General features: G+C 40.2%; 1 protein-coding gene and 1 pseudogene across 1 annotated transcript in view; one reads left to right on the top strand and one right to left on the bottom strand.

Annotated features, from left to right (window-relative positions):
• LOC129051901 (zinc finger protein 486-like) overlaps nucleotides 1-25,861 on the top strand; it is a 180,531-nt gene that overhangs the window by 72,015 nt on the left and 82,655 nt on the right. The gene's annotated exons all lie outside the window — the stretch shown is intronic.
• The window catches only part of LOC129051816 (zinc finger protein 486-like), a 51,655-nt pseudogene that overhangs the window by 3,927 nt on the left and 21,867 nt on the right, over nucleotides 1-25,861 (bottom strand).

Here is a 25,861-nt window from a genome sequence, read left to right as displayed (position 1 = left end):
TAGGGTTTCTCTCCAGTATGAATTACCTTATGTGTAGTAAGGATAGAGGAGCACTTAAAGGCCTTGCCACATTCTTCACATTTGAAGGGTTGCTCTCCAGTGTGAATTCCCTTATGCATAGTAAGGGAAGAGCAGAACTTAAAGGCTTTGCCACATTCTTCACATTTGTAGGGTTTCTCTCCAGTATGAATTTTCTTATGTGTAGTAAGGGTTGAGGACTGGTTAAAAGCTTTGCCATGTTCTATATAGTTGAAAGGTTTTTTTCTAGTATCTCTTATCTTATGTCTGTTTGAATTTGAAAATTTATGAAAGACTTTCACATATTTATCACATTGAAATATTTTGCTTTGAGTAGTTGTCAAATATTGATAAAGTCCATTATAACCTCTTTTGTACAGCATACACTCATCCACACTTTCACAGCCTTTTTTAAACTGTAAATTGTCATGTCCACATTTTTCATATCTTCTCAGTATCACTTTTTGGAAAGAATCTTTTATGTTCTGCTCTGGCCAAAGGTCTTGGGCAAAATGAGAACACATAACTGAAAGAAACAATAAAAACACATTACTTCAATTGCTAGACTCAGATAAATGCAATTTACAAACCTAACCTATAACATTATACAAATTACATAAGCAAGATGACATAGCAAAATATCACAAGCTGTAATTTCTTTCTGGACACATAAATGTAACAAAAACATACTGCCCAAAATACATTTGTAAAAAAATTTATAAATGAGTTAGGTATGTGAAGGGTCCTAGGTGAGCACAATGCAAAGAGCCACATAGAAGAAAAAGAAAAGTCTGTTATTTATACCCAACAGAGTTCTTCCTGTTCTCCAGTATAACATTGTGCCTTCAAATGTAAATTCCCAGCTGTGCACAGTGGCTCACGCCTGTAATCCCAGCACTTTGGGAGGCTGACATGGGTGGATCATGAGAAATTTGCCCCCATGACCCAAACAGGTCCCCCAAGTTTCTACATCCAACATTGAGGGTTTATATTGCTGCATGTGGTTTGGAGAACATGGTCATCCAAACTGTAATACAGACCATCTAGGCTTCATAGATACACACAAACCTCTCCAGTCAAAACCAAGATAATACACAATATTCTTATTTGCATCTGGTGTATTCTGTTAGGACACATACCAAGTTTTATTCAATTAAAAATACTGACTGTGTGCAGTGGCTCTTGCCTATAATCCTAACACTTTGGGAGACCAAGGTAAGTGGATCCATTGGGACCAAACTTCCTATCAAAATTGCAGTGATTTTTTTTATGGTAATGGAAAATACAATTCTAAAATTTACATGAAACTGAAATAAACTTTGAATAGCCAATGCAATCTTCAGGAAAAAGAACAAAGCAGGAGGATGTCATACTTATAATTTCAAACTATATTTCAAGACTCTATAGTAATAAAAATAGAATGGACTATGCAGAAAAATCAACAAAAAATTACAGTGGAAACTACTACTCACACATTTGAGACCTGATGCAAAAAGAGAAATAATTCTCAAAATCATGAAGACATTTGTGTGTCCCCAAAACAATGAAAAAGAAACCAGATTGTGCAATCCCTTATATGCCATGAAGAGGACTTTGGCTTTCACTGTGAACTTCAAGGAAGCTCACTGAAAGAAAAGTAGAATTTTTAGAGAATTTAGAAGCATAAGACAGACAATGCACCTTCATAAAAGCAAAATTTTAACAAAGAAAAAAAGAAAAACAGCTGCCCAGGAACTATTTCCTTTCGAACACAGATTCACAAATCACACTTTAAGGACTGGCTTTCTCTTTGACCTTGGGACCTCTTATCTGTGTCATCTGTTGTATTCATTTTCAGTCACACCTACCAGAGGGATTGGCTACCATCTCATGTCTCCTCACAATAAAAGGTCTTTTTTTTGCTCCAGATGAGTGATGAGGTCTGCCTTTGAGACAACAATACCTGTTTTATTAAAAATAAATAGTGAATCTTGCTCATATTCTCCAATTACAAGCTACAAATGTGCTCAGCAAAGACAATGTAATAAAATATTCTAGTAAATTAATACCTAAATACAAATTTATAACAGAAATTTCTAAATATTTAGAAAATACTTTCAATTTGCCTGGTACAGCAGATCATGCCTGTAATTCCAGAACTTTGGGAAGCCAAGGTGGGTGAATCACAAGGTCAGGAGTTTGAGACCAGCCTGGCCAGCAAGGTGAAACACCATCTCTACTAAAAATACAAAAATTAGCCAAGCATGGTGATGTGCACCTGTAGTCCCAGATACTCAGGAATCTGAGGCAGAAGAATTGCTTAAACCTGGGAGGTGGATGTTGCAGTAAGCTGAGATCACACCACTGCACTCCAGCCTGGGTGACAGAGCGAGACTCTGAAAAAAGAAAGAAAGAAAGAAAAAGAAAGAAAGACAGAAAGAAAGAAAGAGAGAGACAGAGAAAGAAAGAAAGAAAGAAAGAAAAAGAAAGAAAGAGAAGGAAAGAAAGAAAGAAAGAAAGAAAAAGAAAGAGAAGGAAAGAAAGAAAGAAAGAAAATACTTTTAATTTGTAGGTTTCTTAATTTTACTGCCTGGTACTACTAAATCAAAAATTGGTGGTGGTAATTAGATTTTCAGGTAGAAGCTACAATATTTTTTGTCAGTAGATTTCTGGAATTACCACTAACTTAGAGTGAAGAATAAACCTCAACTCAGAAATGTGGAAAGTTTGAATTAAGATGAAACATATTGAAGAATTCTTTTTTCTTTCTTTTTTTTTTCCTCGAGACTAAATCTTGCTCTGTCACCCAGGCTGGATTGCAATGGCATATTTTTGACTCACTGCAACCTCTGCCTCCTGGGTTCAAGCGATCCTCCTGCCTCACTCTCCTGAGTAGCTGGGATTACAGGTGTGTGCTAATTTTTTGTACTTTTAGTAAAGACAGGGTTTCATCATGTTGCCCAGCCTGGTCTTGAACTCCTGGCCTCAGGTAATACCCCTGCCTCAGCCTCCCAAATTGCTGTAATTACAGGCATGAGGTACTGCAGTAATTCTTTTCTAAATGAACAAATTCTGAAGATTTTCTTGAAAAAGTGGATCTGAAACTGTTTTATAAAAGAATAAATTACCAAAAACATTCTACAAAAGAGAGAAATAAAATCTTTTGTGTATATTATGAATTATGTATTAAAGTTTTTCTCACCAAGGAAGACCAGGTTTCTGTAGTTCTCTAACATCACATCCCTAAATAAATTCCACTGGGCGGTGTCCAGGCAATGCCACTCCTCCAGAGAGAATTCTATGGCCACATCTCTAAATAGCAATGGCCCCTGAAACACACACACACACACACATTTTTACCAAGTGGCCAGAGGTGGAATTTTTAATTTTACTTATGGTGCAATGAGAGAGTAAGGAGAACTGGTTCTGCCTTATAGGACTGACTTAAACTATCCAATAAACTAATTTTCAACACAGAAATATTCTGTAATGTATTCTCTGAGAAAAAAGAGTAGCATAAGATGCACAATATTACTTCATATATTTTTCTTGATAATAAAGTATAAAATTAAGGGCAGGAACATGAACAAGTACAGTTTTGAGTGCTATATTTACATCATATGGAATGAGTTGTGAATACTTTTCAGATGAAAAAGACATGATGAGTTAGAAGGCACCTCTTGAATTTTAATATTTACAATAAACTTAACACCTTGTTATGCAGGGTTTTTTTTTTTATTTTTCCAGAAGATCTGGAATAAAGTCTGATTTTTTAAATTTCTAATGAGCTCACCAATAATGTCAATGTTTTTGGCCCAACAAGGGTATTTTGTCAAACATCCAGTAAGTGGAACAGCCTGTGTTTTTCCCAGTTTTTCTTGCCTGTGAACAAATGTAAGAGTCTTCATTTTCCCAAGAAAAATATGTAGAAAAAAATCTTAAAAAGGACAGCTGCCAGATTAAACGTGATGGTTTATGCACATCAGCTGCATAAAGATACTTAATAATAAAGAGAAAAATAATCAGCTATATAGTGAAAAAAATTTTTCAGAAAGCTATTCCACCAAGTGAATCATTAACAATTATCTGTGCTAGGACACATTTTTATGATATGCTAATGTGCACAGAAGAACACAGCATCACAGTTGAAATATTCCTCTTTTAAAAAAGCAAATAAAATCTGAATTTAACCATAAAGAAACATCAGTTTTCTGCAAACTTCAAAATACAGATAATTCCTGGCTGGGCATGGTGACTCACACCTGTAATCCCAGCATTTTGGGAGGCTGAGGCAGGCGGATCACCTGAGGTCTGGAGTTTGAGACGAGCCTCATCAACCTGGAGAAACCCTGACTCTACTAAAAAAATATGAAATTAGCCAGGCGTGTTGGCATATGCCTGTAATCCCAGCTACTCGAGAGGCTGAGGCAGGAGAATCACTTGAACCAGGGAGACGGAGGTTGTGGTGAGCCAAGATCACACCATTGTACTCCAGCCTGGGCAGCAAGAGCTAAAATCCATCTTAAAAAGAAAAAATAAATACAGATAACTTCTATGTTCTGTAATTTTTTAGTAGTAATTTTAAGTAGGCTTCATTTAGCACCATAAAGAGCAGGAATCTCCTAATAAGTTTTTTTCAGAACTTTCTGGGTAATAAATGCCATCCATTTAAATAAGCATTTTTTTTTTTTTTTTTGAGACAAAGTCTTGCTCTTCTTCCCCAGGCTGGAGTGCAATGGCATGACCTTGGCTCACTGCAACATCTGCCTCCTGGGTTCAAGCAGTTCTCCTGCCTCAGCCTCCCAAGTAGCTGGGATTAGAGGCAGCTGCCAGCACGCATGGCTAATTTTGTAATTTTAGTAGAGATGGGGTTCCACCATGTTGGCCAGGCTGTCTTGAACTCCTGACCTCAGGTGATCCACCCACCTCGACCTCTCAAAGTGCTGGGATTACAGGCATAAGCCACTGTGCCCGGCCTAAATAAGCATTTTCTTAATCCTGTTCTGCATACAGCTAATGGAACACACGAACGAAGCCTCAACATTCCATTTTCTCCATCTTTACTAATGCCCAGAGCAGCTCGGTCGGGTAGACCCTAACCCAGTGGCGCTAGAGGAATTAAAGACACACACACAGAAATATAGAGGTGTGAAGTGGGAAATCAGGAGTCTCACAGCCTTCAGAGTGAGAGCCCCGAAAAGAGATTTACCCACATATTTATTAACAGCAAACCAGTCATTAGCATTGTTTCTATAGATATTAAATTAACTAAAAGTATTCCTTATGGAAAATGAAGGGATGGGCCATATTAAAGGAATAGGTTGGGCTAGTTAGCTGCAACAGGAGCATGTCCTTAAAGCATAGATGGCTCATGCTATTATTGTATGTGGCTTAAGAATGCCTTTAAGCTGTTTTCTGCCCTGGGTGGGCCGGGTGTTCCTTCCCCTCATTCTGGTAAACCCACAATCTTCCAGTGTGGCTGTTAGGGCCATTATGAACATGTCACAGTGCTAAAGAGATTTTGCTTATGGCCAGTTTTGGGGACAGTTTATGGCCAGATTTTGGGGGGCTTGCTCCCAACAACTAAGGACCACAGTTTTCCCCAATAAAAATCTTGAGTGTCCACATCTTTCCATGTTCAACAGCCATAAAAGGAACATTTTTAATATTGCTGGTAATAAACTTGTTGAGAATTCTGCATGGCATATAAGAAGTTATGATGTAGAGAATGAAGAGAAGGCTCTGGGATACAGGAAAGGAATATTTTTCAGAGACCCTTGACTATCATAAGAATTTAAAGTACTTAGGGAGGAAAAACCCAAGTAGAGAAGTAAAGGTTTGCAAGTACTAAATGCATGGCATTCCAGGAGGCAGAGTGGACACAGGTTTTTAGCTGAGGCATGTTTACTTGAAGAAAAGCTTTTTTTTTCTTTTCCCCTCTCTCCTTCTTCTCTGGAATTCCTTCTCAGATGAGATTCTCTGGACAAATTACACCTGCATCTTGAGAATATGCCTTTAAAGCTGTCAGTACCACATTGCTTATTTGCTAGCATGACATTAACTGAAAAAGACAGAAAAAGTCCACCCATTTCTGTCCTTTAAAACAGAAGAGATTCAGGAACAATGAGCTGCTTCATGAAGATGAAAATATAAGTTTCTCCTTTCCTGTTCTCAGGTGCCCTCCCCTGCCACAGACACCAGCAATTTCTGCTACAGTAATGGAAATATGCACCACACTGTCCTGTCCCTACCAAACCCAAACAGAACAGCCTGTATGACTACCCTTTAGTGCAAAGGTGAAACTTAACTATCATCAATGCATTTTAAATCCCTCATACCTGATTCTGGCCTCACCTTAGGGTCACATAAGATCCTTCATTAAAACAACATGGATGCTTCCACCCAGAACAATAAACGGAAGCTGTGGAGAGGGTACAAGAAATTTCTGCAAATTGGCCATGTGATCCTAATGAGAAGCCTGGGCTGATAATCTCTAAGTAAGCACTGCCTCTCAAGCTTTAATAAGCTTATAAATCACTTGATAATTTTGCCCCACTTTATGTAATGTGATTGCATGTTTGAAAAGGGTCCATGAATGAGTGTTTTAAACAAGTCCCCTGTCAATGTTGATGTTGCTCCCCATTGGCCCATTATTACCATTAGTTAGAGAAGCAGGCACAGCACAGGGTCCCTTACACTTAGCACTCTTGTCACAACCAAATACTTCTGGTACAAAAAAGGACAACCCATCTCCACTCTAAAGTTTTATATTCTTTGCAGGCTCTTTAAAGTTAATAGAGGAAACTGAAGGGAGCAATGTACAAATAAGTCTGGATTTAAAAAACAACATGTACCCATGTACTAATGCAATGTTTATTAAGCAGGTACTATATGCATAATAGTACGATACAGAGCACTGTGCTGGGCATAACCCATTATGTGATTTAATTCTCATAACACCCTGGGAGCTGGTACTAAGGGTTTAATAATTTCTAGGATTTAGATAAAGGGCCCAGAATTTTTATTTCTTCTTCTGTTTCTCTGTTATCAAATTTTTTAAAAAGTTTTACAGAATAGAAGCTAAACATAGACAGATGAAAGAAATATAGAAAGGAAGAGGTTAATGTAGTTGAGACAAAATTTTATTCTGTTTATATTTACTTGTTTGTGACAATGGAGTAACTACTGGATCTGCAGGAAAAGAAAACAAGTTTCTAAATAGAATGTCTTTGCAAGCACTGGTTTTAATAGAACATTTAAAAACTAAGACCCTAAAATACATACTTTACTTATCCCATTTATCTGCTTTGCATTTTCAGGAAATTGTGAGCACCAGCTCTAGAAAGGCTGCAGGATTCACCAGCCAAAACTCTCATCTCTTCCAATCAGTTCTATAAGGCAAGACTCCAAGGTAGGGTTACACCTAAATAAGGACTGCAAAAAGTGAATCTGAACAGATCTGGGGCAGGGTGAGGACCCTCTGTAGAATTCTCTTCTCTATGATACTGTGGTAGTACCAGTTTTGTTTTTTCTAAGTTTACCTTAAAAAACTTAAATCCCAGAGTTTCTGTAATTTTAATATTTTGTAGCCACTGCCTTGTCAATTTTATACTGTATACTAATGCTCAATTTAAACAAATCCTTTAAGGTTTTCTATGGTAATTTTTTTTTGAGATGGAGTCTTGCTCTGTTGCCAAGCTGCAGTGCAATGCTGCCATCTCGGCTCGCTACAACCTCTGTCTCCTGGGTTCAAGTGATTCTTCTGCCTCAGCTTCCAGAGTAGCTGGAACTATAGGTGGGCGGCACCATGCCTGGCTAATTTTTGTATTATTAGGAGAAACGTCTTTTCAGCATATTGGCCAGGCTGCTCTCAAACTCCTGACCTTGTGATCCACCTACCTCAGCTCCTCAAAGTGCTGGGATTACAGGCATGGGCAACCATGTCCAGCCTTTCTAGGGTAATTTTATTAGAAAATAAATAGGTACACTGAGCAACGTAAAAGAAATAGAAATTATACGGCTGGATGTGGTGGCTCAAGCCTTTAATCCCAGTACTTTGGTAGAATGAAGCAGGTGGATCACAACATCAGGAGTTTGAGGCCAGCCTGACCAAGATGGTGAAACCCCGTCTCTATTAAAAGAAACCCAAAAATTAGCCGGGCATGTTGGCTGGCACCTGTATTTCCAGCTACCCAGGAGGCTGAAGCAGAAGAATTGCTTGAACCAAGGTGGCAGAGGTTGCAGTGAGCTGAGATCACACCACTGCACTCTAGCCTGGGTGACAGACTCCATCTCAAAAAAAAAAGAAAAAGAAGGTATAATAACAATTCTTCTGTTTATAAATATGCCTTCAGATGTAGATATCAGACATCACAAAAATATAAAGAACGTAGTCTAAATAAAGCCCAAGATTTTAGACATATCTATTTATTGTACCTACCATATGAGGCATAATTCAATTATTTATCCAGTTGCTAGTCTAGACTAAAAGTTGCTCGATTGTAGGAACCATGACTGCTTCATTTTGTTTGTTTGTTTATATGGCCATATGAAATGGAAGAAATGAGTTTATCTATTTGGGTCTCCAGATCACCTCTTTCTTTATCATCCAAGTACCAGAAAACTGGAGAAATTCTCATCTGGGTGCCAACCAAAGACACCTCCTGTATGAGGGGATGAACAAACACAGATGACTCATTTTTCTTACAATGAGACAGAAGCAGAATTAACAACTCTTGTCAGCCTAACACAATTCTGACATCCTCAAATGCCTTAAAGACACCTAGATGATTCTGAAGGAATTATCAGTGACCCTGGGCTGATGGCCCAATAATAAGGCAGGCTGGAGAGACTCAGGCTGATTCTAAATAGAAAATGGAATAGCCCTGGTGGAACCCAGAATCTGTATCACCCATTCTGATTGGCTTGCTCTTGGGTAAGAGAAAGAACAAAAATACTCTACTCCAGTATCACATTTTACAGGTAAATATAGTTGCAGTCATAGTTCTGGATACTTTGTGGCCTTGATCTCTCACTCCTAAGATGCTTTTTTACACTTACAGATTCTGCCATCAGATTCTATTTCCTCCTGGAGCCTCTCACATCACTGTAGCAGGTCAATGAAAAATATGTGAAAAATCTCAAAGAGACACACTCCCAAATGGGGGCTGTAAGATACCTAGGTTGACATCTCACAATGTACAAAATGCCTTTGTTAGTTTTCTGTACCTTCTCTATCCAAAGTCTGGCATTTTTTGTAAATCCAGGCAGAAGCCAGACCTTTACTGCACATTCTAGATAGGATCAACCTGGCTCTGCATCTTCTAGGTTACAGCAAGTGGAGTACAATAAACATAGAGATCCCCTCATAAAGGCTGCTCTAGCACATTCTAAATAATAAATCTACATGAAACAAACAAAATAAAAGTGACACAACATGAATATAAGTAGACAGTTTATTTGGGTCAAACTTAAGGATTATAACCTGGGAGCAAAGACTCAAGTTGACTGAAATATACACTTTAATTAGCAGCAGTTACAAAAGGATTAGTAAAGACAATAAGACAGGGACAGAGAGTGGGCTGATACAAAGTTGTTTTTCAGAAATTTTTATTCACAGAAATAACATTGATAATTGATTAGATATATATCATTATGGTTTAGGGTATGAAATGTAGGGTCGAGGCTGGGCTTGGTGGCTCACGCCTGTAATTCCAGAACTTTGGGAGGCCAAGGCAGGTGGATCACCTGAGGTTGGGAGTTTGAGACCAGCCTGAACAACGTGCAGTAACCCCACCTCTACTTAAAACACAAAATTAGCTGGGCGTGGTGATGCATGCTTGTAATCCCAGCTACTGGGGAGACTGAGACAGGAGAACTGCTTGAGGTTGCAGTGAGCCGAGGTCATGCCATTGCACTCAAGCCTGGGCAACAAGAACAAAACTCTATCTCAAAAACAAACAAACAAAAAGGAATATAGTGTCCAATGTGGCATTATTAGTTTAATTTATAGCAACTTGTACCAAGAGTGAACAGTTTCAAAAGATGAATACATAGTTCAAAGAGGTTCAAAGAGGGAGAAGGATATAACTGCACTTTTATTTTAATGTCTCTCTGAGTTTGACACCAAAAGGACTTGCATTTTTATTTTTTATTTTTTATTTTTTGAGACGGATTCTCACTCTTGTCTCCCAGGCTGGAGTGCAGTGGTGCGATCTTGGCTCACTGCAAGCTCCACCTGCCAGGTTCATGCCATTCTCCTGCCTCAGCCTCCCAAGTAGCTGGGATCACAGGCACCTGCCACCACGCCTGGCTAATTTTTTGTATTTTTAGTAGAGACGGGGTTTCACCGTGTTAGCCAGGATGGTCTCAATCTTCTGACCTCGTGATCTGCCTGCCTCGGCCTCCCAAAGTGCTGGAATTACAGGGATGAGCCACTGCACCTGGGCGCATTTTTCAGATAAAAGTTTGTCATTCCTCAAATCTCAAGACCTGGATTCAAAATTTGGAGCTGAAGATTTACGGCCTGAATGGCTGGAGTAACAGCAGGTGTTACCTGCACATTTGTGCGCATTTTGGCAAGAGGAGGAAGAAAGTGGAGATTCTCATGCCTCTGTGTCTACTTAATGCACACATGTTACTCTCATTAGGTTTTGAGGCTCCATATTCTCTCAATCAGCTTCAAGTCTGAAGACACAAGAGTCAGTTAAACAGGTAAAATAATTGATTGCTGCCCCGTGAAAGTTTGTAGAAATTTGGTCTAGCCTCTCTAGAAGTGACTGTAGAGCACTATAGATACTAAATCACAGAGGCACAATTCTCCCTGCATATTTACAGAACAGCACACACTTTGCTGCACAACCATGAATTGACTGGAAGCCTGAGAAAGAAAGTTCCCTCTACAGTAAATTCTGATTGGCATCTTACATGTTTATATCATGTCTGGTAATTCTAGAAAGTGTTTGGAAACAATAATTTAAAAAAATCTGGCTGAGCATGGTGACTCATGCTTGTAATTCCAGGACTTTTGAAGGCCAAGGCAGGCAGATCATGTGAGGTCAGGAGTTCGAGACCAACTTGGCCAACAGTGAAACCACATCTCTACTAAAAACATGAAAATTTGCCCAGCATGGCAGCCGGTGCCTGTAATCCCAGCTACTCAGGAGACTGAAGCAGGAGAGTCACTTGAACCCGGGAGCCGGAGGTTTTAGCGAGCAGAGGTTGTGTCACTGCACTCCAGCCTGGGTGACAGAATGAATCCTCCATCTAAAAAAAAAAAAGGAAAAAAGAAAGAAAAAACAGACAAAGAAAGAAAGAAAGAAAAACAAAAAGAGAGAAAAGTTTTCTCCAGCCCCAGAGAAAGAAAATGTTTTCTTCAGCCCCAGAGAAAGAAAATGGTTTTATTACACAATTAAACTTCAATGTGACATGCATCATAGTCAATCTGCTTAACAGATTACAAAGACAGAAAGATAGCCACCATAATTAGTCCACAAGTAGAAGAATTTATAGCACCATGTCATACATACTTCATCCTAAATTCACCTGGAGATTGGAGAGGCCATCTGTGTATGCTAATAGCTTATATTCAATGACAAATAAACTTTTCACATCTTCATAACAGGAGGTAGTTTAGCAGCTTGAAGCCAGGTGACTGCTGAAGGTAGGCTTTCACTCTGCTATAAAAATGATTGAATAAGGTTCTAACTTTATGGCTATTTACATTTTAGAGCAGTAGCTCTGTACCCCCTCACAGTGGGCTACAGCATTTCTGCTTGCTTTCTCCTGGTTGCTGGTGTCCTCTCTTGACCTCCACCATCTGCCAGAGGCAGAGCCCAGACTACAGCTCACATTTTATGTGAACCCCATTTGCCACAGCAGCACTCTAGTGCCATATCAGAGAGTGAGGCCTGAGCTGCAGGAGGAGAGCCTGCAGGCCTCCTGGGTAGAATTACACCTTCACAATAATGGAAATGGGAGCGGTGTTTCAGCCTCAGTTTCTACTTTTAATGGCAATGTAGAAAAAATACTGCTGAATTTCTAGCATGAGTCCAGATAGAGATAGCTCCAAAAGTTCTCACTGTGACAGCCCACCTCACTCAGACACCACAAAATACTAATAGGGCTTCTAAAACAGACAAAGCATTGGAGAGAAAAACAGATCTCCATTGGAGCAAGATTATTTTGAGAAAAGAAAATTAAAGAGCTCTTACAAAAAAACTCAGTTAGATATAAGATTGATCCAGTCAGCCAGAAAATATTCTCTGAAAAGAAATTTCTCTTGAAACATTCAAAGTGCACAGCTACTCCTATTCTCAGCATGAGAAACATGAGCATTATGAAGAAAGGGGGCAGATTTTCAGAAGAATTTTATAAAGTTTCTTTTCAATCTCTGCTGCTCTCTCATCTTCTAGACATTGAATGGGGGTTCTATATTTAAATACATCTGACAACTTCCAACAACAGTTTTTTATGAAGAAATAGAGTCTGACTGTGTTCATATAGTCTAATATATTAGAACTTGCAACATAGATAACTGAAGAGGTATTATGGTTTTTGGGGGGCCACATCACCTGTCTTTATTTGTCCTGTAATAGCAGCATACCAATTTAGTGAAATAAAACATACTAAAATTGTGTTGACTTATATTTATTCCTATTGAATAAAGTAATAAACATGTCATACTAGTATCTACTGTAATAATTTTGTAGAAAATTTTCTTTGGATATTAGATATAAATATCTAAGTATGAACAATTTTAATGAACTAGTCATAATGTATGATATAAATATCTAAGTATGAATAATTTTAATGAACTAGTCATAATGTATGTAATGTTTTAAAAAATTGTAACTATACTTTAGTTAAAACACTCTATATTTCAAAAGTATAAGTAACAATATTAAAATAACAATTTAAGTGATTCATTCAAAGTAAGTAGTGCAGCTTTATATTCATACTATTGTAGAAAATACTGTTTATAGCTCACACCTGTAATCCCAGCACTTTGGGAGGCTGATGTGGGTGGATTACCTGAGGTCAAAAGTTCAAGATCAAGCTGAACAACATGGTGACACCCCATCTCTATTATAAATACAAAACCTTAGCCAGGCACAGTGATGCATGCTGGTAATTTCAGCTGCATGGGAGGCTGAGGCAGAGGAATCATTTGAAGCCAGGAGGCAGCAGTTGCAGTGACACGAGATCACACTGCTGCATTCCAGCCTGGGCAACACAGTGAGACTCTGTGTCTCAAAAAAAAATTTTAAAAAAAGAAAATATTGTTTAATTTATATGAATGCAGGTTGTCTACAAACATTACACATAACTATGCTAATTGTTCTGAAGTAATAAATAGAAAGCAAGATACAACTACAGACTCCACAGTAAAGTTTATGCCCTGAGTTGTTCTTGCTTTTGCAGTGTAAGTACTTCAGCCTGCAAATATTAGATAATTTCTTTGGATAATCAGCTTTCGGTCAAAGAAACTTAGTATCTTTTAGTGTATATCATTCTCTATTGCTAGATTTAATCCTATCTTTGTCCTAAGCTCTGTGTGCTCTTAAAATAAGCTTTTATCTAAACAAATCTGTGTCTACTTTAAGGGACTAAAAAACATAAATAAATAAACATTTCAGAAGCAAAAACAAAGCAATAAATCTGAAGAACCAGATAAAGGTAATCTGGAGTCAGAAAAAATTCCCAAAAGTTTTATTTACCTGTTAATATGATTTGCCTATATTTCAAAACAGCATAGAAAAATATCTACACATAATTAAGATTCCTTAAGAAAAGAGGCAATAGCAAAATTTTTTTTGGAACTTTTTAAACAGTTTTGAACTCTTGGACATCTGATTTTTTACACTGTATGCACATGAAAGAATGCTTATGGGGGAAAACCCAGAAGATAGAAATATGTTGGCCAGGTGCAGTGGCTCATGCCTGTAATCCCAGCATTTTGAGAGGCTGAGGCAGGTGGATCACTTGAGGTCAGGAGTTCACAACCAGCCTAGCCAACATGATGAAACCCCATCTCTAGTAAAATATACAAAAATTAGCCAGGCATGGTGACAGGCGACTTAATCACAGCTACTTGAGAGGCAGAGGCAGGAGAGTAGTTTGAACCTGGGAGGCAGAGGTTGCACTGAGCTGAGATGAAGCCATTGTGCTCAAATCTGGAGGATAAAAGTGACTCTTCTCTCAAAAAAACAAAAAGAGAGTGAAAGAGAAAAAGATGTTATATAAAATCCATGAGTGCACAAGACCAATGCAACAGAATTGAGAGCCCAGAAATAATGCCACCCTCCTACCATCATCAGATTTCTGACAAAGCTGACAAGAGGAACATGGGAAGAATTCTCTCTTTAATAAATGGTGCTGGAATAACTAACTAGCATTATGTAGAAGACTGAAACTGCACCCCTTCATTATACCGTATAAAAAATCAACTCAAAATAAATTAAACACTTAATTGTAAAACTTAAAATTATAAGAAACTCTGCAGGATGACCTAGGAAATACCATTCTAGATACAGAAACTGGCAAAGACTTCATGACAAAGTAACAAAAAGCAACTGCAAAGACAGCCAAAATTGACAAATAGGACCTATTTGAACTTAAGAGCTTCTTCACAGCAAAGGAGACTATCAACAGAGTAAACAGACAACCTATCGAATAAAAGAAAATATTGCAAACTTTGCCTCTGACAAACATCTAATTCCAGAATTTCTTAAGAACTTGAACAAGTTTACAAGAAAAAACATACAACCTCATTAAAAAGTAGGCAAAAAATATGAAGAGATGCTTTCCAAAAGAAGACATACATGTGGCTAACAAGCATATAAAAAAATGCTCACCGTTAATGATTAGAGAAATTAAAAGAAAAACCAAAGTGAGATACCACCTGACACCCATCAAAATGGCTATTTTTAAAAAGTCAAAACATAACAGATGCTGGCAAGGTTGCAGAGAAAAGGACATGTTTTTACTCTGCTGGTGGGTGTGTAAATTCATTCCACAATGGTAAAAAGCAATGTGGCAATTCCTCATGGAACTAAAAACAGAATTATCATTTAACCCAGGAACCTCACAATTGGGTATACACCAAAAAATATATAATTTATTATATTATAAAGACATATCCACATGCCTGTTCATTGCAGCACTGTTCACAATAGCCAAGACATGGACAGGCACTAAATGCCAATCAATGGTCGACTGGATAAAGAAAATATGGTATGGTCAGATGTGGTGGCCCATGCCTGTAACCCCAGCATTTTGGGAGGCCGAGGCAGGTGGGTTGCCTGAACTTAGAAGTTTGAGACCAGCCTAAGCAACATGGCAAAATCTTGTCTCCACGGAAAATACAAAAAGAAAAATTGAACAGGCATAGTAATGCACATGTGTAGGTCCAGATACTTGGGAGGATGAGGTAGGAGAGAATTGCTTGAGCCTGAAAGCTTGAAGCAAAAGTACGCCAATATCATGCCAAGGCACACTAGCCTGGGCAATAAGTGAGACCCTGTCTCCAAAAATAAAATAAAATAAAACAAAAGGTTTAGTAAAAACAAATGTGGTACATAGACATCATAGAATGTGGCCATTAAAAAAAATGATGTCCTTTACGATAACATCGATGAAGCTGGAAATCATTCTTAGGAAACTAATGCAGAGCCTGGGCACATTGGCTCATGCCTGTATTCCCAGCACTTTGAGAGGCCGACGAGGGCTAATCACCTGAGGTCAGGAGTTCAAGACCAGCCTGACCAACATGGAGAAACCCCGCCGCTACTAAAAATACAAAATTAGCCAAGCGTGGTGTTGTGTGCCTGTAATACTAGCTACTTGGGAGGCTGAGGCAGGAGAATTGCTTGAACTCAGGAGTTGAAGGTTGTGGTGAGCTGAGATCGCACCATTCCACTCCAGCCTGGGCAACAAGAACAAAACTTCATCTCAAAATCAAAACAAAAAACAGACAAACAAAAAAAGAACACTAATGCAGAAACAGAAAACCAAATGCATGTTATTATTTATAAGCAAGAGCTAAATAATAAGAACACATAAACATAAACAGGAGAACAACAGACACTGAGGTCTAGTTGAGGGTAGAGGGTGTGAGGACTAACAGGATCAGAAAACAGACCTGTCTGGTGCTATAAGTAGTATCTCAGTGACAAAATAATCTGCACACCAAACCTCCATGACATAAATTTTAGCTGTATAACAAACCCGTGTGTACCCTGAACTAAAAATAAAGCTAAAAGAGAAAAAATCCCTGGGTGGGAGACAGTACAATGTAGGTGAGTGGACTGATTTTCACTACAGATAGTGGCCCAGGTGGGGCTGTACTCTGATTTATTTCTGTGTGCATGCAGGCAAATTGGATTATAAACAGGAGGTCCAGAACCTTTGGTTGGTGGAGAAAATAGGTTGCTGCTGCAGATTCAGTATCCGAAGGTGGGGATATGCCAGGAGACTTGTAGAGACTTTTGGGTTCTTAGCAAGAAACACTAGGATCAAAAATGCCAGCCAGGTGCAGTAGCTCATGCCTGTAATCCTCGGGAGGCCGAGGTGGGTGGATCATGAGGTCAAGAGTTTGAGACCAGCCTGGAAAATGTGATAAAACCCCATCTCTACTACAAGTACAAAAATTAGCCAGGCATGGTGACACACACCTGTAATCCCAGCTACTGGGGAGGCTGAGGTGGAAGAATCATCGGTACCTGAAAGGCAGAGGTGGCAGGGAGCTGAGATTTTACCAATGCACCCCAGCCTGGGCAACAGAGCAAGACTCCATCTCAAGAAAAAAAATGCCATGGTGAAGTTCCTGAGGGTGGTACCTAGTCCTGGGAGGAGTGTGGACACATCAATGTCTAGTGTGTGTGTGTTTGTGAGTGGGTGGGAATCCTGTGGTGGCAGCTGTGGGAAAAGGGGTTGTGTCATCAGAGCTCCTTTCCTCTAAGTTTTCAGTCCTCGGTCATCCTGGGAGAAGATGTGGAATCACAGGATAATGGGCAGTGTGGCAGCCTGTGTACAGGAGACCAGAGCCTCATGTGTCTAAACACCCAGAGCTTTGTTCCAGGCCAGGCCTCCATGATATCTTTTTTCTGGCACCAAATCTGCAGAGTTTGCTGAACATCAAACAATTCTCTAACACCAACTCATTGTCTAACATTTGAATTCTGACACCACCCAGAGTCAGCACAGACCCTGATTCAGGGCTCAGTCCCACAACATTGTCCTCACTGCAGATGCCAGTCACAAACCGCATGGGCCCATCTATGCTTCTGAGCTACTGTTTAAAAACTGGGGACTCCCAAACCTCCCTGAAGTTCGATGATTTGGTAGAGCTACGCACAGAACTCAGCAAAACCCTGTACTGATGTTTACCGGTTTAATATATAAGATGCAGCCCAGGAAAAGCCAAATGGAAGAAATGCGTAGAACAAGGAAAAGAGATGGGGAAAGATGAAATGCATAGATAATCCTGGAAAATATTTGTGATTAGTAAAATTATCCATCCTTTGTGTACTCCAGGAGCCCTCCCATTATGACTTAGATGGTGCTCTCTTTACTTATCACACAGCCAGACACACACTCTGGACATTTTCTCCTTTTTGTCAATAAAAAAATCAGCTGAATTTGTCTTCAGTGGTCAAAAAAAAATTGTTTGTTTTTTTTTTTGAGATGAAGTCTCCCAGGCTGGATTGCAGCAGCACCATCTGGGCTCACTGCAACCTCTGCCTCCTGGGTTCAAGAAATTACCCTGCCTCAGCCTCCCGAGTAGCTGGCATTATAGGCACCTGCCATGATGCCCAGCTAATTTTTGTATTATTAGTAGACACAGAGTTTCACCATGTTGGCCAGGCTGGTCTCGAACTCCTGACCTCAGGCGATGATCCTGCCTTGACCTCCCAAAGTGCTGGGACTACATGCATGAGCCACAGCTCCCAGCCTAAAATAAAATATTTCTTAATCAAACTTTACTTAAGTTTTATCCCCCTCCCTCAGGCTCCTGCACTTTGAGTTACCATAAGTTTGAGTCAACTTATAACCGCATTTTATGTCCATCCTAAGAACATGCTGATTTCAGGGTAAGACATCCTCTGATCTAAAATCTGACCTTTTCACCCTCCATTTGCCATTCCCCTCCCACCTCCTTCCTAATCTTGTTTGCTCCTCCTCAGGAAAGAAAGCCCTTTTCTGCCTACATTTTTGCAAGCCATAAAGATCTCAACTTTAGTTGGAACTTCCTCCTGTTGCAATACTTTTTGGAATTCATTTTTTACTTAATGTTTTTATATTACAAAGTCTAAAAAGTGCCTTAAAATAGTAACAACTTCATTACCAGTAAGACAGTCCCAGTTTCCTTTTGTCTTAATCTTAACTGCATCTGCCTGTGGGGCCCCAGCTTTCCAGGGCTCTGTAGCTTCTCTCAGAATAAAGGATCCTTCCATGGCTGGGGTGAGCAGGCTGAGAAATCTGCAAGGGAGGCTCCCTAGAAAAAACTAACTCGGCCTTTAATAACCTCCTATTGGCCGGGTGTGGTGGCTCACTCCTGTAATCCCAGCACTTTGGGAGGCCAAGGCAGGTGGATCACCTAAGGTTGGGAGTTCGAGACCAGCCTGACCAACATGGAAAAACCCTGTCTCTACTAAACACCAAAATTAGCCGTGAGTGATGGTGCATGCCTGTAATCCCAGCTACTCGAGAGGCTGAGGTAGGATAATCATTTGAATCAAGGAGGCAGAGGTTGCAGTAAGCTGAGCTCGCACCATTGCACACCAGCCTGGGCAACAAGAGTGAAACTGAGTCTCAAAAAACAAAAACAAAACAAAACAGAATGCCTGTTGCTGGCTTAACATTAGCCTTAGCTTGGAGTCAACAGTGTGAGATATGATGAGGTTTCTTCTCAAATAATCTGATCAATCTTTTATTATTTCATAGTCCCCCCCTCCTTTTTTTCTTTTTCTCTTTTTTTTCCTTTCTGCGTTTGTTAGATGCCCAGGCACGCCACAGTACCAGGCATTATCAGTACCAGCTCACCTTCCTTTCCTTATTTGGAAAGAGGACTAACTTTCTAGCTCATTACAGACATCCCTTACCCTGTCCTCTCCACTTTCTTTTACGTGCCCATCTTATCTAAAAAAATCAAATATTTAGCCAACCGGGATTAGTTTAGATTGTACGACCCTACCCCAGCCAATGGGGAAAGGGTTTAGGGGTAGGACTTGCATTACGAATAAAGGCTTTCCAGACCCTTTGTTCAGGTGTACTCTCACGTGACTGGCCAAGGAGGCACCCCTCTGTGCAGAAGTAACATTGCTTTGCTAAGAATCCTTTGTTCCAGTGTTTAATTTTCTTAGGATTTTGAGCGTTATTCCTAACAACTGAGTTCAAGCTTTAATTCTCACATCAGAGTTATTCACTTGGTTTTTGAAACTAAGTGTTTGAAAAATCCTGTGAAATTACTCAAACACAGTGTTTACATAAACAAAGGAAATTTTTTTTTTTTTTTTTTTTTTTTTTTGAGCAGGAGTCTCGCTCTGTCACGCAGGCTAAAGTGCGATGACTCGATCTCAGCTCACTGTAACTTCTGCCTCCGGGGTTCAAACAATTCTCGTGCCTCAGCCTCCCAAGTAGCTGGGATTACAGACACGTGCCACCATGCTGGCTAATTTTTGTGTTTTCAGTACAGATGGGGTTTCACCATGTTGGCCAGGCTGGCCTAGAATTCCTGAGCACGTGATCCGCCTGGCTGGGCCTCTCAAAGGGCTGAGATTGCAGGCCTTAGCCACTGCGCCCCACCAGAAAGGGGTTTTTAACCCTAACGCAGTTTCTGTTTTTGTGTCTGTCCTCTATTGGCTGGGGTTAGACCGCACAATCTAAGCTGATCCCTTTGGCTTAGACCCAGACTTTTGCCAAATAAGGTACACGTGCGATTTGCGAGAAAAGGAGAAAGGTGACTAACAGGTAGGGTTGATTTATAGCTTTTACAGCTTATGACCAGGAAGTTAAGTTTTTGAAGAGGAACTTAGTTGTCCTAACACCTCTTTACGTCACGTGATCCGCCCACCTCCGCCTCCCAAATTGCTGGGATTAAAGGCCTAAGCCACCGCTCCCGGCCCCATAAATATTTAATAGGAGAAAAGAGAAACTGTGAACCCCACGAATCAAAGCTCTCCCCATTCATGAACCCGCACCCCGAGTCAGGATTCTCCCCTGATGACCCTCCCCTGGTCACTGCACAATCTGGGAGAGAGGCCACGCTGCAGGTGCAGAGCGGCCCAGAGACGGATCCAGGCCAGGACACAGACACTGCGCAGGGAAGAGACAGTACGCCCCAGGGCCCGGCTTTCAGTGCAGTCACCATCTTATGGCTGAATGCGACTGAGGTCGAGCAGGGCAAGGACAATTCGAGGCGCAGATTGTGGAGCTGACTACGGGGAGGCCTGTGTCCCGCCATAGCCACTTCCCACTGGTTCCAACCAGTCCCTCCTCTCTGGGATGTCGGACTGGCACTCTCACTATTTTTGGCTTCAAGGGGGTCCCGGCATCTTAGTTGTGGATCTCCCAATACCTGCAGGTCACAGGGCCACAGAGGCTGGGCCTCTAGAAGCAGAGGACACAGAGCAGTGGAGACGAGATCTGGAAGTCGGCTGCAGGGAGAGACAAAGGACCCGCCAAACCCGAAAGCCGTCCTCTTCGCTCCAGCTGCATGCCTGATTGGACGGTTTCCAGCCCAGCATCCCTGATTGGATAATGCTTAAGGTCCCGCCCCCTCGGGCCCTGAGTGACAGAAGATGTGATCAGACGCGGAGCTGAGTGAAGAAAGAGTGACAGCCTAAGCTTCAGCCTTTTCAGGCAAGGAATCCTCCCTGAACTGAGCCAGGCCCACCCCAGAGCATGGGAAAATTCTTTTTACTCTCTCTTTTTGAAAGTATTCAAAAGGTGAACGGAAGAATTATGCTGTCATATTAATAATAAATAAAAATTGTGTTCAAGAGAAAATCAACTTTTACTTTGGTAATAGTGTATTATCAATACTAAAGCTAATTTTAATACAAACTTATAAGTAAATCAAATTTTCATTTTTGACCTCTCGAGATTTACATATATATTTTGTAATCTAATGTAATTTTTTATAGCTTTTTATATTTTATTTTTATCTACATTCTTTTTATTTTTTCAATTTGAAACAATCTTTAAGTAATTTCAAACTGTTATAGGAGATAAAAAGAAATCATTTAGGGCCAGGCACGGTGGCACATGCCTGTAATCCCAGGATTTTGGGAGGCCAAAGTGGGCAGGTGACCTGAGGTCAGGAATTCAAAACCAGCCTGGTCAACATGGTGAAACCCCTTCTCTACTTAAAATACAAAAAATTAGCCAGGCATGGTGGTACACACCTGTAGTCTCAGCTACTCCAGAGGCCGAAACAGGAGAATCGCTTGAACCCAGGAGGCGGAGGTTGTGTAAGGCCCAAGTGGTTCACCTTGCCCTTTGCCTGGACAGAACCAAATCATCAAGACAGGGGAATTTGTGGAGGAAAAGTTAAATATTAAATATGAACTCAATTGAACATGGACACAACCAATGATCACCAAGTCCCAGAACAGGTTGTGTGAGTCCCTTCACGTGTTCCTTCAGCGCTCTTTTGAAGAAATCTCTATTTCAATCTATACCTATACGTTAGTAATTGAAAAACAATAGACAACTGCAAAAAAAACAAGCTGACCTTTTTGTGTTCCTTGAGCCCAGTCGCAAAGGGCCCTCGTGACTGGACGTCATGCCAAACAACTTGTTACAGAAAGAGCTAGGGCCCCAGACTGCACCAAAGCTTCAAGAGACCTCTCCTTGTCTTTGCACAGATAGGCAGCCGACGCTGGAGCCCAGGCTATTGCTTCCCAGTGTGGTGATGAATCCTCTATAGTCTGGTGAGTATATATATATATATATATATGAGTATATATATACGTATATATGAGTGTATATATATATACTCACCAGACTATAAAGGATGATTTCTATATGAGTATATATATACTCATATATATACATATATATACTCATATATACTCATATATACACATATATATGCTCATATATATACGTATATACTCATATATATGTATATATACTCATATATACACATATATACTCCTATATACACATATATACTCATATATACATATATACTCATATATATACATATATACTCATATATACATATATACTCATATATAAACATATATACATATATACTCATATATAAACATGTATACATATATACTCATATATAAACATATATACTCATATATACTCATATATATCATATATAAACTCATATATACACATATATACTCATATATACATATATACTCATATACTCATATATACATATATACTCATATACTCATATATATACATATATACTCATATATATCCATATATATACTCATATATATATCCATATATATACTCATATATATCCATATATATACTCATATATACATCCATATATATACTCATATATACATCCATATATATATACTCATATATAGATCCATATATATATACTCATATATAGATCCATATATATATACTCATATATAGATCCATATATATATACTCATATATAGATCCATATATATACTCATATATAGATCCATATATATATACTCATATATAGATCCATATATATATACTCATATATAGATCCATATATATATACTCATATATATCCATATATATATACTCATATATATATCCATATATATACTGATATATATCCATATATATACTCATATATATTCATATATATATACTCATATATAATCTTTTCCCTTCTCCCCTTCCCATTTCAATTTTCTTATTATATCAATTTGCTTATTATATCTGCATTGTCATTTACATGGGTTAAAAGTTGTTTACCCTTAAAGGTATTGTGTGTGAGTCTTGTCTTCTCCCCTTATGCATTTCCTGCACAGAACACCATATTTCTCAAAGGCTTTGTTTTTTCCTTTTTATTATTTTTTCTTTAATCATGTCTGAATGCCTTATTTTGGCAAGGTGGTCTTCAAACTCTGATATCCTTTCTTCTGCTTGGTCAATTCGGCTATTGATACTTTTGTATGCTTCATGAAGTTCTCGTGCTGTGTTTTTCAGCTCCATCAGGTCATTTATGTTCCTCTCTAAACTGGTTATTCTAGTTAGCCACTCCTCTAACCTTTTAGGAAGGTTCTTAGCTTATTTGCATTGGGTGAGAAAATATTCCTTTAGCTCAGTAGAGTTCATTATTACACATCTTCTGAAGCCTGCTTTTGTCAATTCATGCATCTCATCCTCTGTCCAGTTCTGCACTCTTGCTGAAGAGACATTTTGATCATTTGGAGGAGAAGCGGCACTCTGGTTTTTCAGCAGTTTTTTTTTTATTATTATTCTTTCTCATCTTCATGAGTTTGTCTAGTTTCGATCTTTGAGGCTGCTGACCCTTGGATTTTTTTTTTCAGTTTTTTTGTTTTGTTTGTTTGTTTGTTTTGAGACAGTCTCACTCTGTCACCAAGGCTGGAGTGCAGTGGCATGATCTCAGCTCACTGCAACTTCTGCCTCCCAGGTTCAACTGATTCTCATGTCTTAGACTACCAAGTAGCTGGGACTACAGGCATGCACCACCAAGCCTGGCTAACTTTTGTATTTTTTAGTAGATACAACGTTTTGCCATGTTGGCCAGGCTTGTCTTGAACTCCTGACCTCCAGTGATCTCCCTTCCTCGGCCTCCCAAAGTATTGGGATTACAGGTATGAGTCATCATGCCCGGCCTTGGATGGGGTTTTTGTTGGTACTTTTTTGTTGTTGATGCTGTTGTTACTGCTTTCTGTTTGTTTTTCTTTCAGTAGTCAGGTACCTCTTCTGTAGGGCTGCTGCAGCTTGCTGGGTGTTCACTTCAGGCCTTGTTCATCTGATTCACTCCTGTGCCTGGAGATGTCACTCAAGGAGGTTGGAGAAGAGCAAAGAAGAGTGTCTGTGCCTTCCTCTGTGATCTCTGACCTCAAGAGGCACCAAACTGATGCCAGTAGGATCGCTCCTGTATAGTGTGCCTGACAACCGCTGTTGAAGGGTCTCACGCAGTTGGGTGGCACGGGGCACAGAACTCATTTAATGAAGAACTTTGACTGTTCTTTGGTGGAAGGAGCGTGTTTTGCTGGGGGGAAACCCACTCATTTGGGCTGCCTGAATTCCTCAGAACTAGCGGGAGGAAAGGCTAAGTTGGCTGTTCCACAGACTGCAGCCACCCCTCCTCCTAGGGGCTCGGGCCCAAGGATATCAGAGTTCTGTCCCTGAGCCCCTGGCTGGAGTTGTTGGAGGTTCTGCTGGGAGGCCCTGCCTAGTGAGGAGAGATGGGTCAGAGTCAGACCTGGAGAGACACTCGGGCCGCAGTCTGCCACAGCCGGTGTGTTGGGCTGCAGGGGACACCTCTCCAGACCAAGCTGTCCAACCTCCCTGGCTCCAGCAGGCGAAAAGTGCCGCCGGGAGGAAAAAAGATGGCTGCTGCCCTTCCCGCACCCAGGAAGCTTACCATGTTAGGCAGTTGGGAGTCTCAGTGCTGGCTGCTGTCCCTCCCCCAAGGAGCGCAAAAGGCTTAGACAGCAGCCAGCCACAGCCGTGGTGCGGTCGCCCCTCCCCCGGGAACTCGGCAGGCTTAAGCAGATTCTAGCTAACAGGCTGTTGAGAATCTGCTGAGTTCTGGGGTTGGGATCTTAGTCTCCAGTGGCGTGGGTTCACAGTGGAATCTTCTGAACTGTGGGTTGCACAGATCCATGGAAAAAGCACTGTTTTCCAGGCTAGGTAGCCCGCTCAGGCACAGCCTCCCTTGGTGGGGAAATGGCTGTGGCAGGACTCAGGCCTCCCCGCAGTCAGCTCCACAATCTGCTCCCCAAGTTCTCCTTGCCCAGCTTGGCGTCACTTCCCTTCAGCCATAAGATGGCGGCTCCACTGACAGCCGGTCCCCCGGCCGTCCTTTCTCTTCCCTGCGCAGTGACTGTGCCCTGGCCTGGAGCCCTTGCCAGGCAGCTCAGCACCCACAGCACGGTGTCTCTCCCAGATTGTGCAGGGATGAGGGGAGGACGAGGCGGGCGGATCACTGGAGGTCAGGAGTTAAAGACCAGCCTGGCCAAAATGGGGAAACCACATCTGTACTGAAAATACAAAAATTAGCTAGGTGTGATGGTGAATGTCTGTAGTCCTAGGTACTTCGGATGCAGAGGTTGCAGTCAGCTGAGATCGCGCCAGTGCACTCCAGCCTGGGAGACAGAGTAAGTCTCTGTAAAAAAAAAAAAAAAAAAAAATTATGAGAGTTACCGTAAAAATATCCAATAATTTAATCAAAGAGTGATTCAAGAATTGTAAGCACCTAGCTATAGTTTGTAGTATGAGGTCCATGGGAGGGGCTTGAAGAAAAGACATTTATAAGGTGCATGATGAAGAAAACCAAATTCAATAGTTGGTTAGATATAGTTAGGTAGTTTCCTAATTTGTACAATCAAAGTGGAAATTTCCTGGATATTTAATCACACCTTACGTGGCAGTTTATAGTTGTTTAAGCTTGAGTTTTGTTTCCCCTAATGCAGTAATTTACCAGAAAATGCACTTGAGTTTATATTTTTTTCTTAGAAGTAGGAATCCGGGGACTAGAGCCTCCTCAGTCTAATTGCCTTCCACTTAATTATTTTCACACACCATAAGGGACTGATTTTCCCTGGCATTTTTCACATGTGTCCCAAGCAGGACCTCAAGTGTACCCCATGTTCCTCAATTAATCATTTTATAAAAATCATGTCATAACAGTATTGAAGAGATTTGTTTT

This window comes from Pongo abelii, chromosome 20, assembly GCF_028885655.2.
Source record: "Pongo abelii isolate AG06213 chromosome 20, NHGRI_mPonAbe1-v2.0_pri, whole genome shotgun sequence".
NCBI lineage: Eukaryota > Metazoa > Chordata > Mammalia > Primates > Hominidae > Pongo > Pongo abelii.
Note: the sequence above shows the minus strand (reverse complement) of the source record. Positions and strands in the feature narration are given on the sequence as shown.